The sequence below is a fragment of the Gorilla gorilla genome, chromosome 9 (assembly GCF_029281585.2).
Source record: "Gorilla gorilla gorilla isolate KB3781 chromosome 9, NHGRI_mGorGor1-v2.1_pri, whole genome shotgun sequence".
NCBI lineage: Eukaryota > Metazoa > Chordata > Mammalia > Primates > Hominidae > Gorilla > Gorilla gorilla.
Window position 1 is genome coordinate 106,511,565 of NC_073233.2, and position 19,429 is coordinate 106,530,993.

Below are 19,429 nucleotides of genomic sequence, written 5' to 3' on the forward strand. Positions count from 1 at the left end.
TTCATTTGTTTCAAGAAATCTCTTAATTTTCTTCTTGATTTCTTCATTGACCCTCTGGTCACTCAGGAGCATTTTAATTCATTTTCATGTGTCTGTATAGTTACCTAAATTTCTATTGTTATTGATATCTAGATTTATTCCATTGTGTTTAAAGAAGATAGTTGATTTTATTTCAATTTTTGAAATGTTAAAGACTTGTTATGTGGCATAACATATACTCAATCCTTGGGAATGGCCCATGGGCTGAGAAGAATGTATATTCTATAGCCAGTGCATGAAATGTTCTGTAAATATCTATTAGGTTTATTTGTTCTTTAGTGCAGGTTAAGTACAATATGTCTTTTTGATAGTGTCTAGATGATCTGTCCAATGCTGAAAGTGTGGTGTTGAATTCTCCAGCTATTTTTATATTGACTTTTGTCTTTCTCTTTTGCTCTAATAATATTTGCTTTATATATCTAGGTGTTCCAGTGTTGGGTGCATATATAGTTATACTTTTTATATCCTCTTACTGAACTGACTGCTTTTTCCTTATATAATGACATTCTTTCTGTCTTTTTAATAGTTTTTGTCTTGAAATCTATATTGTCTGATATGTTTAGCTATTCTGGCTCCTTTTTGGTTTCCATTGGCATGAAATATCTTTTTCTGTCACTTTATTTTCACTCTATATGTATCTTTATAGAGAAAGTGTGTTTCCTGTAGGCAACAGGACATTGGGGCTTGTTTCATTTTTTTAATCTATTTAGCAACTCTATGTGTTTTCACTGGAGAGTGTAGTCAACTAACATTCAATGCCATTATTGATAAGTAAGGACTTAGTCTGCTCCAGACATATTGGAATGCCTTTGCATGTTATTTGTTTATTTTCCCTTGCCGCTTTTAGGATATTATATTTATTCTTGACCTTTGGCAGTATGATTATTAAATACCTGGAAGTAGTCTTATTTGGGTTAAGTCCGCTTGGTGTTCTGTAACCTTCTTGTACTTGAATATTGATATGTGTCTCTAGGTTTGGGAAGTTCTCCATTGTTACCCCTTTGAATAAATTTTCTTCCCCAATCTCTCTATGTCCTTTTTATGGCCAAAACTCTTAGATTTCCCCTTTTGAGGTATTTCCTAGATCTTCTAGGCATGCTTTATTATTCTTCATCATTTTTTCTTTTGTCTTCTTTGACTGTGTATTTTCAGATAGCCTGTCTTCAAACTAAGTATTTCTTCTGCTTAGTTAATTCTGCAGTTAAGAGACTCTGATGCATTCTTCAGTATGTCCTTTGCATTGCTCTACTCAATAAGTTCTGCTTGATTATTTTGAATTATTTCAATCTCTTTGCTAAATGTATTTAATAGGATTCTGAATTCCTTCTCTGAGTTATCTTGAATTTCATTTCACTTCCTCAGAAAAGCTATTTTGAATTATCTGTGTGAAAGCTCACATGTCACTGTAGCCATATCAGCTTCGGGGAACACCCAAAGCCCAGTGATGTTGTGGCTCTTGCAGACTCAGAAATATTACCTTGGTGGTCTTGTGTATAATCTGGAAGAATTATCTGAATTACCAGGCAAAGACTCTTGTTCTGCTCCTTTACTTTTCTGCAAGCAAACAGAGTATCTCTGTCTTTGCTGAGCTGCCTAGAGCTGGGGGAAGGGTAATAAAAGCACCCGGGTGGCCACCACCATTAAAACTATGCTGAGTCCGACATGAAGCCAGTACAGCACTGGGTCTTGCCAAAGGTCTGCAGTGACCACTACCTTGCTATTACCTGTTTATTCAAGGCCCTTACAATCAGTAGGTGACACATGGAGCCATGCTCGTGTCCTTTCCTTCAGGATGGCAAGTTTCTTCAGCCCTGGGTAGGTCCAGAGTTGCCTTCCAGGAGCCAGGGTGTGAAGTTGAAAACCTATGAAATCTAACTGGTGCTCTCTTCTACTGCAGCTGAGCTGGCACCCAAGCCATGAAACAAAGTCTTTCCTATTCTTCTCTCCCCTTTCCTCAAGAAGATGATTCTCTTTATATGGCCACTATTACCCCAGGTCCACATCTACGTCTTTGCTGCTGATGTTCACTCAACATCCAGGGGCCCTTCAGTCAGCTTATGGTGAATGCTGTCCATCCTGAGTCTCTCCCTTGAGGGAAGTAGGCTCCCTTCTGGCCTAGGGAAGGTCCAGTAATGCCATCCAGGAGCCAAGGCCTGGTATGAGGGACCCTGGGAATCCACTTGATATTCTACCCCACTGTGGCCAAGCTGGTACCCAAGCTGGAGACAATGCCCCTTTACTTTTCCCTCTCCTTTCGTCAAACAGAAGAGGAGGTCTCCCTGTAACCATCTCAGGCAGGAATGTGCTAAGTCACATCTGATGCCAGCATAGCTCTGAGTCTCACCCAAGGCCTGTAGTGAGTACTGCCTGGCTACCACTACTGATTATACAAGACCCAAGGACTCCTAAGTCAGTAGGTGATAACTTCTGCCAGGACTGGGTGCTTCCCTCCAAGGCAGTGGCTTCCCTTCTGGCCCACAGTGTCTCTAGAAATGTGGTCTGGGTGCTAGGGCCTGGAATGGGGACCTCAGAGCTCTACCTGCTACTTTCTTCTACTGTGGCTGAACTGGTATCAAAGCTGAAAGACAAAGTTCTCCTTGCTTGCCCCTCTCCTCTCGTTAAGCAGAAGAAACGAGTGTCTCCTCGTGCTGGGAGCTGCGGTGCTGGGCTTAAGGGAGGGGTGATGCAATCACTCAAATTGGCTGCTCCAGCTGGTACCTTACTAGGTCACATGCACCCCAAGTCCACTGGCTTCAAGCCCAGCACAGAGCCCGGGGATTGCAGTCCTTGTGGTGTATACTGCCTTTCAAGTTTATTTAGTACTCCAGAGTACATTAGCCCACAGTTGTGGGGCTTGCCAGAACTCAAGTTTTGACTGCCAGGATGGGCAATTCCTTTATGGCTAGGGCTGATCCAAATGCTCCTTCCATAGTCCCTGGCTGAGCTCCTCTCTGTTTTACTTTCTGTTTTGACAGGGCAGCACTGAGTTCCAGTGCAATATCCTATAATCACTGTGCTTTCCTTCTCCCAAGCTCGCAGATTTTCCTTCAGTGCCACAGTGAAAGGAATAGGGAATGGGTGGTGCAGATGATTCAAGACTGTCTTTCCTATCCTCTTCAGTGCGTCTTTTTTGAATATAATGTTAAAACCAGGTACTGTGATCTCACCTGATTTTTGGTTCTTATAAAGGTGATATTTTTTGTGAATAGTTGTTCAATTTGGTGTTCCTGCAGAGGGGGGTGATTACTGGTGGCTTCTATTTTGTCATCTTGCTCTGCCTCCAAACAAAAATTTTAATTTTAATGATATCCAGTTTATCAACGCTTTCTTTCATGGATTGTGCCTTTGGTGTTGTATCTAAAGCATTATCACCAAACCCAAGGTAACCTAGATTTTCTCTTATGTTATCTTACAGGAGTTTAATAGTGTTTTTGTTTTACACTTAGGTCTGTAATCTATTTTGAGTTATCTATTTTGAGTTAGTTTTTGTGAAGGGTGTAACAATTGTGTCTAGATTCATTTTATTTTTGTGTATGAATATCCATTGTTTCAGCACCATTTGTTGATAAGACATCCATTATGTTGCCTTTCCTCCTTTGCCAAAGATTAGTTGACTGTATTTATGCAAATCTATTTCTGTTCTATTAACCTATTTGTCTTTTTTTTTTCAAACAACACACTCTCTTTTACAATAAGTCTTGGAGTTGTGCAGTATCAATTATCTAACTTTATTATTCGCCTTGAATATTTTTTGGTTATTCTGGGTTTTTTTCTGCTCCAAAGAGAATTTACAATTGGTTTGTTCATATCCAAAATAACTTGCTGAGGAAAAGTTGTTTTTGTTTTATTGTTGGATAGTATTCTGTTCCTATTGAGTTATAAACTATATGTAATTAATTTCTTCAATATAATTTTAATTTTTTTGCTTTGCTGATTTTATTTTTATATTCCATACACCATAATGCCAATACCAAGAAAATGTATGATTTACACATTTATGTGTAGATTGTATTCTATTGTTTAAAATAGTTTTGAATAATTTTGAATATGAGTCATGAAATAACAAGTGTTCAGGAACTTTTTCTGATAGAGAGAAGTTAAATGAGAAGCATAGAAATCCGATTGGACATATAGCAAACCTGGAGCATAGTAAAGACACTGTGAGTCAAGCAAGGAACTGAAAATAGAAAGAAAATGAGATAAGAAGAGCTCAGAGAGTTATTTCAGTTCTTTTGGCATTGTGAAAAAATAGATATTGTGAAAAGTGAGTCAAAACACCAAGAATCCATTGCTGTACCACCAATATAAATGTTCAGTTTTTAAAAAATAAATGTCTACAATGTAGACTCTTTTTCCTCAATGATAATTTAAGTCCTGTGCTCATATCTGTACAACCTACCTCTGAGATGTTTTGCTGATCAAATATGTAAAAACACCATATGAAATAGTTACAAATATAAGATACCAGCAGCATTTTTCTTGATAGCCTGGAATAGTCATTAACTGTATATGTCAAAGTCCAATGTGGGCCAGGCACGGTGTCTCACGTCTGTAATCCCAGCACTTTGGGAGGCTGAGGCAGACAGATCACATGAGGTTGGAAGTTCGAGACCAGCCTGAGCAACATGGAGAAACCGTCTCTACTAAAAATACAAAATTAGCTGGGCGTGGTGGTGCATGCCTGTAATTCCAGCTACCCAGGAGGGAGGCTGAGGTAGGAGAATTGCTTGAACCCAGGAGGTGGAGGTTGTGGTGAGCTGAGATTGCGCCATTGCACTCCAGGCCTGGGCAACAAGAACGAAACTCCGTCTCAAAGAAAAAAAAAAGCCCAATGTGACTATATTTGAAAGAAGGGCATTGATGGGAATGATTAAGGTAAAATGAGGCCATAGGAGTAAGGCCCTGAATAGATAGAATTGTGTACTTATGAGAAGAGGAAGAAAGACCACAGTTTTCTCTCTCTCCATGTGCATACACTGAGGAAAGGCTGAGAGAGGTCACAGCAGGACATCAAAACTGAATCAGCAGCATCTTGATCTTGGATTTCACAATCTTCCATATTGTGAGAAATAAATTTCTGTTGTTTAAGCTAACCAGTCTATGGTATTTTGTTTTGGCACCCGAACAAAGACAGTAATTAAAAAATTCCCATTTGTCTCCTACCCAAGAGTATGTTACTACATAGACCTTGTTAAGAAAAACAGACATTAAATCGTTGCTACCTGCTACTCTAGACTGTGAAAACCTATCTCCCATTACTCCCACTGGCCTGGAAAGTGAACTTGTAAATACCACGATGCTTAAATTAAAGGTCATATGATCTGAAACACACCCTCCATACATGGCAAAAATCTGTCCCCTGTTTTTATATGATGCAATATCAAAAAAATGTGTTTGGGCCAGGCATGGTGGCTCATGCCTGTAATCCCAGCACTTTGGGAGGCCAAGGCAAGTGGTTCACCTGAGGTCAGGAGTTTGAGACCAGCCTGGCCAATGTGGTGAAACCCCATCTCTACTAAAAATACAAAAATTAGCCAGGTGTGGTGGGGGGCACCTGTAATCCAGCTACTTGGGAGGCTGAGGCAGGAGAATCGTTTGAAACCGTGAGGCAGAGGTTGCAGTAACCCAAGAGATTGCACCATTGCACTCCAGCCTGGGCGACAAGAGCGAAACTCTGTCTCAAAAAACAAATATACATATATGTTTATGTATAGACTTGTAGTAATAAGATTCTCAATATCATATACTCTTTCTTTTGCTGAATTTCCTAGTGTTAGAGGAACAATGAAGGATTTTAGGCCTCTATTTTTGTCCCTTGTAAGAAATAGAAATTGATTCTGGTACACTTAAGTAAACAGAAATTCATGGAAAGATAACTGAGGAAGTTGATAAACTAATAAAAATCAAGGCATTTGGGAGACCAAGAAACAGCAAGTTCCAACATAATCTTATAGCATTAAGACTTAACAGGACGCTTTTATCTTTACCAGTGTCATTACCTATTATTTATTCGTGTATTAACAAATATCTTTTGGGGAAATACTACATACTGGTGACTTTTCTTGGTACTGGGGATACATCAGTGAAGGAGGAACTTTTATACTAGTAAAGGAGTCCACAATAAATAAATAAATGTGTGGTTTATACAATTTCAGCTTATGGAGAAACAGAGCATCAGGCAGGTAGGGGAGTTTTAAATAAAATAGTCAGAAATGACATACCAAAACTCCTACATGTAGAGTATTTCTAACTAATCAGCATTAAGTCATGGGACTGTTCCATAAAAGGACAGCAGTGAGTAAAGGAAGAACTGGCCTCTTCAGTTTATGCACTTGGAGATTTTAATCTTTCACCAACATTAACCACCAAATGAAACAAATAAGCATGTAGAAAATAAGAAAGAATATACTCAACCAAATGTATGTCAAATGTACATTATGCCTGGACAATCTGTTGCATTTCCTAAATTAGATAATAAATTGAGAGTAATATAATCAACTTTTAGAATCCATACGCTTTCTCAAAACCAGCTATAGAGACTGAAGGCAACTCAGTAGCTAGATACCCATGAGTATATTGCAATACTCTTTGTCAGATACTTTTATCAAGTCCATTTAAAAAGAACTTATGCAATAGTTTGTGCAAAGCATTGGACATTTTATACCACTCTGTTCAACAACTTCCAGAGAGGCAGGATATTTAGGTATATTTAATATAATGAACATTGATGCTCAATTTTTCTGAATAAGTCAATTCTAATGAAAATTTAGAAATCTGGGTGATATCACCTTATAGATAAAAATAACCAGTAAATACAAAACAGGGTTTATTATGCATGCTGAATGAGTCTTACTTTAGTTTTTAAAATGGTACTGATATGCAACAGAGTTAGGCATTTATCCCAATAATCTTGTACTTTTTTTCAAATAAATGTTTGCATATAAATTGCTTTGAAGACTATCTTACCAACTAAGAAGGCAAGAAGACTGAATTAATTTTAATCCTACTTGAGCTTTGCAGGTCTAAAGTTTACTACTAAAGCAGGATCTTTTGAAAACTTGCGGTTTTGTGAATGCAGTTATTCTCAGTTCTTAGGCTTTAAAACTTTTACCAGCGTTAGTGCCACAGAATAATATGCACTCTAAATTTAATCTTACTTTGTATGTACTGCTCTCTTTCCCTAGGAAACATATTGCCATAAATTCTGCTGTTTTGAGAGACATAATACTCTGTTAATGGTTTCATGTTCTGCCAAACTAAATAAGGGCCTCCAATATTACTTGTGTCAAATGTAAAAAACTAGCATTTTAAGACTGACTATTTGAAAATGAGTGATACCGCTAATAGTAATAAAAGTTTTAAAATAGCTTGTTTACTTTGTTTTTAAAAACTCAAATTTTCTTAAGTCTTCATACTCTTCTATATTACATCGTAAAGTTAAAAATAAGACTATATTTCCTCTGCAAATATTGCTTGAATTTTGTTTAAAATACTTACATACCTCCTTTAGAATAAAAAGAATGAATTTGATATCTCTGAGGAAAAAATTACATAAGTAATAGTAAGAATTAATATTTGCACAGTACTCATACTTCCTAAAGCATTTCACACATTTTATCTTACTTCATCCTCACAGTAATCCTGTGAGGGAACTATTAAAGTGAGTCTCTATAATCCCAAAAGTACAGATTATAATATTAAGGATTACAAATAATTTGTCAAGGCTCTCAAAGCTAGTAACTGATATTATTCTTTTTTCATTTTTATTTTTTTCTTTCTGTTTAAAAATAATCCTAAAAAGTATTGCTTAGTCCATGTGTTTTAAATTAAGATAATATTAACCTGGTTTATAGGTGAAGGAAATATTGAATTCTCCCTTCAGAATCTGTGCCCTTAACAATTTACTGTTTTATTATGCATGTATAGTAAGACACAAAGACAAATTTTTGAAGACAAAATTCTCTATAAAATATCCGGTGGTTTTCCTCAAGGTTCAAGCTGGTTGTGATTAAATAACCACAGCCAAGTAATGCACATATATCCATTGATCAAAATGCAAACTGTTCCTGATAATTTATAGAATCTGCCACTACAGTAACATGAAATTAGTTATCAAGTATAGCATCATTTGTATTTCTGAATTCTGACATATTATTACTTAAAAATAAACTTTATAATTTTAAACAACAGTATCTTTAACTTTACCTCATGCATTCAATTACTACAGTGAATACAAATATAAGAGCTATATATATTTGTGAATGTTTAGTCCAAATTTAGGCTTACTTTACTAATCAAAGATTTAAAAGTTTGATAAACTTAAAAGGAGTTAGAACCATGAGTAAGAACGTGAATTGTTATAGAAAAAGTAATTAAATAATAGAAGAAAGATTAAATCCACTGTGAGGTGAAAGTAAACTTTGAGAGTAATAGAATGAACAATCTTAAAAAATAATAATAACAAACTGACAAGAGAAAAAAAATACCCTAAAAGTATCAAATACAAGTATCAGTACCAGTACTAATCAGCAACCTCTCGTGACGAAAGAAGAGCCCGACACAGGACATGCATTTTACAGATGGTAGAACACCAATGCATGGGAGAGTGAATAAGACATAAGTGTGTCAAATATACACAGAAATAGTATTGCTAAGATTTCACTCAACCCATGAAATGAGATTTCTGCTCCAATGCAAGAACCACTACAGGTTATTTTCATGATAGAGAAAAAAAAATGACAGGGGATGTGAATAAAAAAACAAATCATTAAGTAAGTTTAGATCAACAGACACCAAAATTATTTCAATTTTTTTCTGATTTATCACACAAATCCATTTTTTGATTTTTAAAATTATTAGATATGTTAAAATGTTTCTGAAAATAAAAGGTTGGCAGTTGTTTTTATAATACAATTTATAAATGAATGTGAAATGGATCAATATTTCAGTAATAAAGAATCTCTAGATTTACATATTACACAATTACACCCACCATTAAATAATAAAACTTACATAGAATCAGCCAAAATATCTACTAGATAAGTTCTTAGACCATTTTATTATAGCTTATGTATTTTAGAAATCTCTTAAATTTTTTTTTTTTTTTTTTTACTTACTTAAAAAAATGTTTTGGAAAAAAAATAGAAGAAATAAAATACAAACGTCCCAAAATCCAATCATACATAAATAACCTCATTACATAACAACTTTCTTTGTAGTTCTCACTTTCCATCTGTACACACACACACACACACACACACACACAGACACACACACTCACACTTATACAGAGACACATACAGAAATTGTGTCTGTAAAATTTTTCAATAATTTAATTCTCTAGTACTTATCTGTGCTGCTTTCTACAGATTCTGAGTGGTTTTGCCACTCCTTACATTTGGCCTAAATGATTACATACTTGTGGTTTAGGTTTATTTGTATTCATTTTTCTTTTAATAGGAGGAAGTTTTGTTATAATATTTTAATTGTAATAAAATATATTATTAAGTTTACAGTTTGAGTGCTTCTCTTACTTTGAAAGCTTTCCCCAAACCAAAATTATCTTATTTTCTCTAGACATTCATGCAAAGAAATGTTGCTTAAAATTTAATCTATATGAAAATTATTTTTGTATATAGCATGAGAACAGAGATCAATTTTATTGTTTTCATTATTTATGAAATAAATCATTATTTCTCAGTACATTGAAATAATACTATTTTCACATCTCAAATTCAAATATATACTATCATCTATTTTGACATATTGTTTTGCACTGAACTCTGTGGAATTTTTTTAAAAAATCAGGCCGGGAGCAGTGGCTCACGCCTGTAATCTCAGCACTTTGGGAGGCCGAGGTGGGCAGATTACGAGGTCAGGAGATCGAGACCATCCTGGCTAGCATAGTGAAACCCCGTCTCCACTAAAAATACAAAAAATTAGCTGGGCATGGTGGCAGGCGCCTGTAGTCCCAGCTACTCCTGAGGGTGAGGCAGGAGAATGGCGTGTACCTGGGAGGCGGAGCTTGCAGTGAGCCGAGATTGCGCCACTGCACTCCAGCCTGGGCAACAGAGCGAGACTCCGTCCCCCCCCCAAAAAATACCCTTGATTACCATATAATTTTAGAATATTTAATATAATCTCACACAAGTCCATTTTTATAGTAGTTGAAAAAGTTTTTTGTTTTTTTTTTTTTTTTTTTTGAGACGGAGTCTCACTCTGTCACCAGGCTGGAGTGCTGTGGCGCGATCTCGGCTCCATGCAACCTCCGACTCCCTGGTTCAAGCGAGATTCCTGCATCAGCCTCCTGAGTAGCTGGGATTACAGGCACATGCCACCACACCTGGCTAATTTTTGTATTTTTAGTAGAGACAGAGTTTCACCATGTTGGCCAAAATGGTCTCGATTTCCTCACCTGGTGATTCGCCCGCCTCGGCCTTCCAAAGTGCTGGGATTACAGGCATGAGCCACTGCGCCCGGCCATAAGATTTTAATAATTCTCAAATATTAACTATTTTTCGTATAAAGTTAAAGTACATTCTATTTTAAAGGTAGAACATATTGCATATTTTCTTAATTTCATATTGTCACATACATGTGATAAGTGAGAAAATATTAATATTTTATCATGTTTTCTTTCCCTTCCATTACTGGATTATGATTTGCCATTTGTGTAGATGGTGTTTAATGTTCTTTAATATGAGTTAAAGTATTAATATACTTCAAATGTGTTTAGAATATTTTTAAAATTTAATTTTATGTGGATTTTATTTTATTCAATTGAGTACATTGTCTTCCATTTATATGCATACTTCCTATCTGAGGCATACAGAAATAAAACAATTTTCTTTTATTTTTGGAGGAATCTAAATATTTAATATAATTTCACATTTACAGAAAAGTTGAAACAGTGGTACATAGTACGCTATGATTTTCCAGAGACAATTATCTTTGTATTCATCAGAACATTGTGTATTTCTAAGTTTAATTTTTCATAAAGTTTAAACAATTTTTCTACGTTGTTCAGTTTAAAATTTTTTTTCTCTCTTTTCAGCTTCTGCGTCTGTGCCTTCAATTGCATATTTGTTAGACTATCTGACTGTATTTCACAGGTCATTGGTACACTCTACATTTTTTAGTCTTGTTTTCTTTGTTTTTCAATTGTACAATTAATATTTATGCATTTTTCAAATTCACCAGCCATTTTTTCCATTTTCAATCTGTTGTTAAGCCGAACTGTTGAATTTTGTATTTTATTTTTATATAAAGGCTCTATATGTGTTCATTTTTATAGTTTTCATTTCTTTGCCATCTTTTCATTTATTTTGAATATATTTTCTTTTAATTCCTTGAAGATGTTAGTATAAATATATAATATAAATATTATATATATATTATATAATATTTATATTATATATTTAGATTTGAATATATATTATATAATTTATATTTGAATATATATTTATATTACATATTTATATGATATATTTATTATATAATTGTTAGTTATTTATATATAATATATAATATGTATTAATTATATAATTATATATTTACAGAAAAAGAACTTTATCTTATATTTTTATATATTATTCATTATTATTTTCCATTTCATATATAATATAAATATATATTATAAATATATTATTTAAAGTTCTTTTTCTGTAAATACGTCTGAGTCACCTTGGTGTAGATTTCTATTAACTGCTAATTAGATGTATTTTTCCATTTCTTCACAAGTCCAGTATTTTATATCACATACTGGACATTGTCCATACTATGCTGTCAAGAGTCTTGTTTCTTTTATCCTTTTCTGAAAAATATTGATTTTTGTTTCAGCTCAAAGTTAACTTTCCTGGACTAAAAGTTTAAACTCTGACATCCCTACAATGGGCAGTGAGTACAACTTTTTATTCTTTTAGCATTTCAATTATTGGTTTTTGGTAGGAAATTTGACATTTTTCTCACATATACAAAATTAATCTGTCAACCAATAAACCAATAAATTGAGCACAGTTCACATTCAAATTAGGGCTATCCTTTCTTTCTTTTTTTTTTTTTTGAGACAGAGTCTCACTCTGTCGTCCAGGCTAGAGCACAGTGGCGTGATCTTGGCTTACTGCAACCTCTGCCTCCCAGGTTCAAGTGATTCTCCTGCCTTAGCCTCCCACGTAGCTGGGATTACAGGTGCCCACCACCATGCCCGGCTAATTTTTGTATTTTTAGTAGAGGCAGGGTTTCAACATGTTGGCTAGGCTGGTCTTGAACACCTGACCTCAGATGATCCATCCACCTTGGCCTGCCAAAGTGCTAGGATTACTGGCTTGAGTCACCGTGCCTAGGCAGGGCTATCCTTTCTATAGCTTCATTTTCCATGATTTTATTCTTTCTGTCCAAGCTGCTTCTGAATGCCTATACTCTGTACCATAACTTCCCAAGCAAGTTATACTGTGACTTTCTGCTTAAGTCCAGTCCACACTCTTTCAGATGAAGAATGTCTCCAGGTAGAAAGCCATAACCACAGGAATTTTATCTAGTAAAGTTTAATACCTTCAGAAGATATAGAAACCTAAACAAGGTAATTTAACATAGATATTCTAATATGTATCAAAGTTTACATATCAAAAATAGAAAATATACCAGTTTCTCAGGCAAACATGGGATATTTCAACAAGTGATCAAATATTTGATCACAACATAAACATCAGTAAAGATAGAGTTATTGCAAATAAATTGTTAAAAACATTACAAGCAGCACTCATCACAATGCATAAAATAGAAATTAGTAACAAAATCTAAACCAAAATCTCTTCTAACTAGAAATTAAAACTAAAAATATTTTTGTAGAAAACCTTGTAGTATAAAATACTTGGATACAAAGAAAAATAGAATCCAATATTACAGAAGTTGTAAAATACAATTATCAGTAATTATATGCTGCTCTTTATTATTATTTTCCATTTCATCATTAAGGTTTTTCTTCTCAGGTAAATTATAAATATTTAAGGTTAGAAAAAATGTATGTGATTATTTTGAAATTCCCTTCTCTACCTTACATTCATTCTGTCTCAGGCTAGCCTGTAATAAGTATTAGAATGCATCTATTAAATTTAAAGAAATATCTACAAGTGGAATCCCTGGGTCATGTGGTGGTTCTGTTTTTAAATTTTAAAGTAACTTCCATAATTTCATTGTGATAATCATTTCACAGTTGTATTTATATCAAATCCTCACACCGTACACCTTAAATATATATAATTTTTGTCAATTATATTTCAATAGAACTGTAAAAAAAGGAAATATCTCCAGTGAACAACTGACAACTACTGACCAGTCTTTTCTTAATTATTAGCTCTTAGCTAAGAGCATTACTTTATCTCAAAGATAGAATTACATTTATTTTAAGAATTTTTTTTTTCATTTTCTCATTCCCCAGTATGAATCTGCACAATTACATAACCTTCCAAACTCTTTTTTTTTTCTTTTTCATGTTTCAGAAACAAGTTCTCACTCTTACCCAGGCTGGAGTGTGGTGGTGTGATTATGTCTCACTGCAGCCTGAAACTCCTGGACTTAAGCAGTCCTCCTGCCTGAGGCTCCTAAGTAGCTGACTATAGGCATAAGTCACCACACCCACCTAATTTTTAAAATTACCTTTGATATGGATGGGGTTCTCTCTATGTTACTCAGGCTGATCTTGAACCCTTCAAGCTATCTTCCCACTCCACCCTCTCCAAAATGCTTACAAGTTCTTATTATCTTTTCCTGTTTTACTTCATATTTTACTAATCTGAGTAACACTCTATTCTTAGGATTATCTGTGTAACCTCTATATTAACTCAAATTCTAGTCTAAATTTCATTTTCTATCCTTTGTTTTTTTATATGGAAAGTATATATGACAATAATTTCTTGTCTGAATAATTACTAATCTGCATATTGTTCTTTATAATTTACAAATCACTAAAATCCTTAAAGTATTTTTATCTATATTTTACAAAAAGTGAAAGATATTGAAATGTAATAACCCTTTAAGTGAATTGACTATTTCACAATGACAGTATGTTGCTGATCTGAAACCTTAAGCAAGGTTTTGCCTGTCAGATTTTTTTTTCTTTTTTCTTTTTTCTTTTTCTTTTCTTTTTTTTTTTTTTTTGAGACAGAGTCTCGCTCTGTCACCCAGGCTGGAGTTCAGTGGCGCGATCTTGGCTCACTGCAATCTCTGTCTCCGGGGTTCAATTGATTCTCCTGCCTCGGCCTCCCAAGTAGCTGGAACTACAGGCTCATGCCACCATGCCCAGCTAATTTTTGTATTTTTAGTAGTAACGGGGTTTCACTGTGTTAGCCAGGATGGTCTCGATCTCCTGACCTCATGATCCGCCCACTTCGGCCTTCCAAAGTGCTGGGATTACAGGTGTGAGCCACCGCGCCTGGCCGCCTGTCAGATTTAATGCTGTTTTTCACACAATGCAGGGTTACTTGTGAATTAATCTACAAAGTTTGAACATATTTGTTCCCCAATATCATAATGGCAAATGAAAATATTTCAATACCAATGATGGTGATTTATTTCACTAGATAGTCATGCGGAATAACAAGAATTCATAAGGAAGCTGATGAGAATTGGGGAAACAAATGTGACCCTAAACTTTGCAAGAGCCTAACAGAGAACACAGTCCTTATATCCCAGTTTCAAAAGAAGTCTTGTCTAACTTACAGAGATCATCTACTATAAACCTATTAAAGCTTTAAAATCAAACCAATACTCATTTATTTTACCTCACATGCCTTCACAGCTCCTTCTACTTGATATATTTCTTTTACACTAAGTTAATTAATTCTAATATTCTTAATATTTATAATTATTTTTCTCATAGTGATATTGCTTCCATGTGAATTATTTTAAACATGATTCCTTAAAGAATACTTCCAATTACATATGTATTTCCAGTGATGTTACCTTTATGTAAGATAAGCAAGAATAGTTATGTCAAAAATTTTTATTTTTGCTGCCACAAGTAGAATTAATAAATTTGCTTTTAATTAGATTTATTATCTCTAAGGTTATGTATGTTTCAATCATTCAAACATTACTTTGCAGTTAAAATAAGAATAATATCTGTGGACAGTTGTCATTTGAAACAAAGAGGTAAGCTAGATAGAAATGCAGAGAGCTATGAAAATCCTCAAGGGCTTCTGAGCTGACTTTTTTTCTTTAGTGGGTGGCTGGTTATAATTTATACTTTAGAACTATTCAAATTAAACAACAAAATTTAACTTGTTTCATATTTGCACTGATTTTATACTTGTAATAAGTATTTTCTTTTTTTAATGGTCTGGCTGGATATATCAATTATAATCAGTTCCACTATGCATAACTGGAAATGATATGGAAGGAGTCATTTGCAATTACAGGTTTGCCAAATACTATTAATATTCACTTCGCAAAAACCATCTTCAATTGTTGAAAGGTTTCCCTAAGAGAAGGCCCTGTTCCTTTTCAGAACATGCATATCTACTCCTTTCATGTGAGACTAAAGAGGTGCAGATAGATGAGAGAAACTCTCCTGAGTCTCAACAACCCAGTGACTGGAAAACGTGGACACTAAATTTTATTTCATTATCGTTACACACTGTCTTTGAAAATTTTATTACAGAAGAGTGACTCTCACCCCCATGTGAGGTAGAGGGAGCTTGCAATGATAAGATAACTAACGAATTTTTTGTTTTTTTTTTGAGATGGAGTCTTGCTCTGTCGCCAGGCTGGAGTGCAGTTGAGTGATCTCAGCTCACTGAAACCTCCACCTCCTTGGTTCAAGCGATTCTCGTGCCTCAGCCACCCCAGTAGCTGGGATTACAGGCACGTGCCACGACGCCCAGCTAATTTTGTATTTTTAGTAAAGACAGGGTTTCACCATGTTGGCCAGGATTGGCTTGATCTCTTGACCTTGTGATTCACCTGCCTCGGCCTCCCAAAGTGCTGGGATTACAGGAGTGAGCCAACACGCCCAGCCGATAACTAATGATTTCTAGCAGACAAATTATAACCAGGAGAACAACAGAACAAACACAGAACACTAGGAATAAATAAGAGAACAACAGAACAAACACAGAACACTAGGAATAAATAAATGTACTTTAACCAATACCAAAGGAAAGGTATACTTTGGAATTGAGGGGAAAAAAAAACCTCATGGTTTGCACAGGTGAAGAGGCATAAAATCAGAGAGAAGCAAACAAACAAAAAAGAGGACTAATGAAAGAAAATTCAAAGAAGAAAGAAGAACACCAGATGGCAGAGCAAAAGAAAGACAGCCAACACTATTTCAAGGAAAACAAACAGATCCCAAAAGCAAAGTGAATTCAAGTAAATGTGCACAGCAGGGAAGAAAGAACAAAGTACTATATGAGGGGAACTTAGGTTAAAACCTAGTGGAATTGCAGCTTTCTGTACTTGGCTTTCTGAGCTGATTGTGCAACAAATAGAATACTATGTTAGATTAGTTTAATGAGTAAGCTCCTTGGAATTTATGAGTAAATGTGTCAACAGGAGTGCAAATATAATTAACCTGCTTAAATATGTTAACATAAACCCAAGGATATCTGTGACTGACAGCAAGTGCCTAAATCTAAGATGATTTCCCCTCTAATGAGAGTTCAATTATAGATGGAAAGAAACTTGCTTTCTTTGTCTCACATGAGCAACACAAGTCTCTTGAAAGAATGATGTAATTGGAGTAGTAGCAAACCTGGGACCTGTCAAACATGGTATATTCATTTTAGGTGAAGTTGATTTAAACTTTAAAAGAAAATACAATTACTACTAATTTAGTGATTTTAGGAATGGGAGTACAAGCTTGTAATAAGCATTCCATGGGAAAGCATTATAAAGTAGTGTTTGAAAAGGAGCAGATGTAATCAAATAGGATCATTTTTATAATGTAATATTTGAAAACCCATGATCATAAAAATATACAGTATATAATGGCGTATTAGTCTGTTCTTACAATGTTATAAAGAACCACCTGAAACTGGGTGATTTATAAAGAAAATAGGTTACTTGACTCACAGTTCCAATGGCTGTACAGGAGGCATGGCTGGAGAGGTGTCAGTAAACTTACAATCATGGTGAAAGGGAGGAGTATAAGCAAGCAGGTATTCAAATGGCAGCAGATGAGGGAGAGAAAGAAAAGGAGGAAGGACCACACATATTTAAACCAACAGATCTCTTGAGAACTTAATAAACCTCACAAGAACAGTAAAGGGTAAATCCTCCCCCATGATCCAATCACCTCCCACCAGGTCCCTGCCCCAGCATTGGGAATTACATTTCAACATGAGATTTGGGTGGGGACATAGAGCCAAACCATATCATTCTGTCTATGGCTCCTCCCAAATCTCATGTTCTTCTCATGTTTCAAAAGACAAATTATGCCTTCCCAACAGTCCCCCAAAATCATAACTCATTCCAGCATTCACTCAAAAGTCCAAGTCCAAAGTCTCATCTGAGACAAGTCCCCTCTGCCTATGAGCCTGTAAAATCAAAAACGAGTTAATTACTTCCAAGAAACAATGCAGGTACAGTCATTGGGTAAGTGGTCCTATTTAAAATGAGAGAAATTGGCCAAAACAAAAGGTTTGTAGGCCCCACCCATGTCCAAAACCCAGAAGGGCAGTAACTAAATATTAAAGCTCCAAAATAATCTCCTTTGACTCAATTTCTCACACTCAGGGCACACTGATGCAAGGGGTGGGCTTCCAAGGCTTTGGGAAGCTCCTACCCCATGGCTGTGCACGGTACAATCCTCACAACTGCTTTCATGGGCTGGTATTGAGTGCCTGCAGCTTTTCCAGGTGCATGCCACAGGCTGTGGGGCAGTCTACAGTTCTGGGGTCTAGAGGACAGTGGCCCTCTTCTCACAGCTCCACTAGGAAGTGCCCCAGTGGGGACGCTGTTGGGGGCATCCAACCCCACTGTTCCCCTCTGCATTGTCCTAGTAGAGGTTCTCCATGAGGGCTTCGCCCCTGCAGCAGACTTGTGCTGGACATTCAGGTGTTTCCATATATCCTCTGAAATCTAGGCAGAGGCTCCAAATATCAATTATTGCCTTTTGTGCACCTGCAGGACCAACACCACATGGAAGTTGCCAAAGCTTGAAGCTTGCCCCTCTGAAGCAATGGCCCAAGTTTTATGTTGGCCCCTTTTAGCCACAGCTGGAGCTGGAGTGTCTGGAATGCAGGGTACCATGTCCTGAGGCTGCACAGAGCAGTGGGGCCCTGGGCCTGGCCCACAAAACCATTTTTCCCTCCTAAGCATCTGGGCCTGTGGTGGGAGGGGGTAGCAATGAAGGGCTCTGAAATACCTTGGAGGCATTTTCCCCATTGTCTTGGCTGTTAACATTTGGCTCTTCTTTACTTATGCAAATTTCTGCAGCCTTGAATTCCTTCCCCGAAAATGGGTGTTTCTTTTCTACCCCATGATCAGGCTACAAATTTTCCGAACTTTTATGCTCTGCTTCCCTTTTAAAGATAAATTCTCTTTGCTTATGCAGATGATTGTAGGCTTTTAGAAGTAACAAAACCACTTCTTGAACATGTTGCTGCTTAGAAATTTCTTCCACCAGATACCCTAAATCATTTCTCTCAAGCTTAAAGTTCCACAGATCCCTAGAGCAAAGGCACAATCCTGCCAGTCTCTTTGGTAAAGCTAAAGCAAGACTGACCTTTACTCAGTTTCCTAATAAGTTCCTCATCTTTATCTGAGACCACCTCAGCCTGGATGTCATTGTCCATGTCACTATCAGCATTTTGGTCACAACCATTCAACAAGTCTCTAGGAAGTTCCAAACTTTCCCTCATCTTCCTGTTTTCTTCTGAGCCCTCCAAACTGTCCCAACCTCTGCCTGTTCATCAATTTCAAAGTTGCTTCCACATTTTTCAGCATCTTTTCAGCGGTGCTCCATTTACCTGATACTAGTTTTCTATATTACTCTGTTCTCACAATGCTATAAAGAACTACCAAAGACTGAGTAATGTATAAATAAAAGTGGTTTAATTGACTCGTAGTTCCACAGGCAGTACAGGAGGCATGTCTGGGAGGCCTCAGGAAACTTACAGTTATGGTGGAAGCATGAAGGGGAAGCAAGCACATCTTCACATGGTGGCAGGAGAGAAAGAGAACAAGGCAGGAAGTGCCACACACTTTTAAACCATCAGAACTAATGAGAACTCACTCACTATCACAAGAACAGCAAGGGATAAATCTGCCCCCATGCTCCAGTCACCTCTGATAGAGTTTGGCTCTGTGTCCCCACCCAGATCACATCTTCTAGCTCCCACAATTCTCACGTGTTGTGGGAGGGACCTGGTAGGAGATAACTGAATCATGAGGA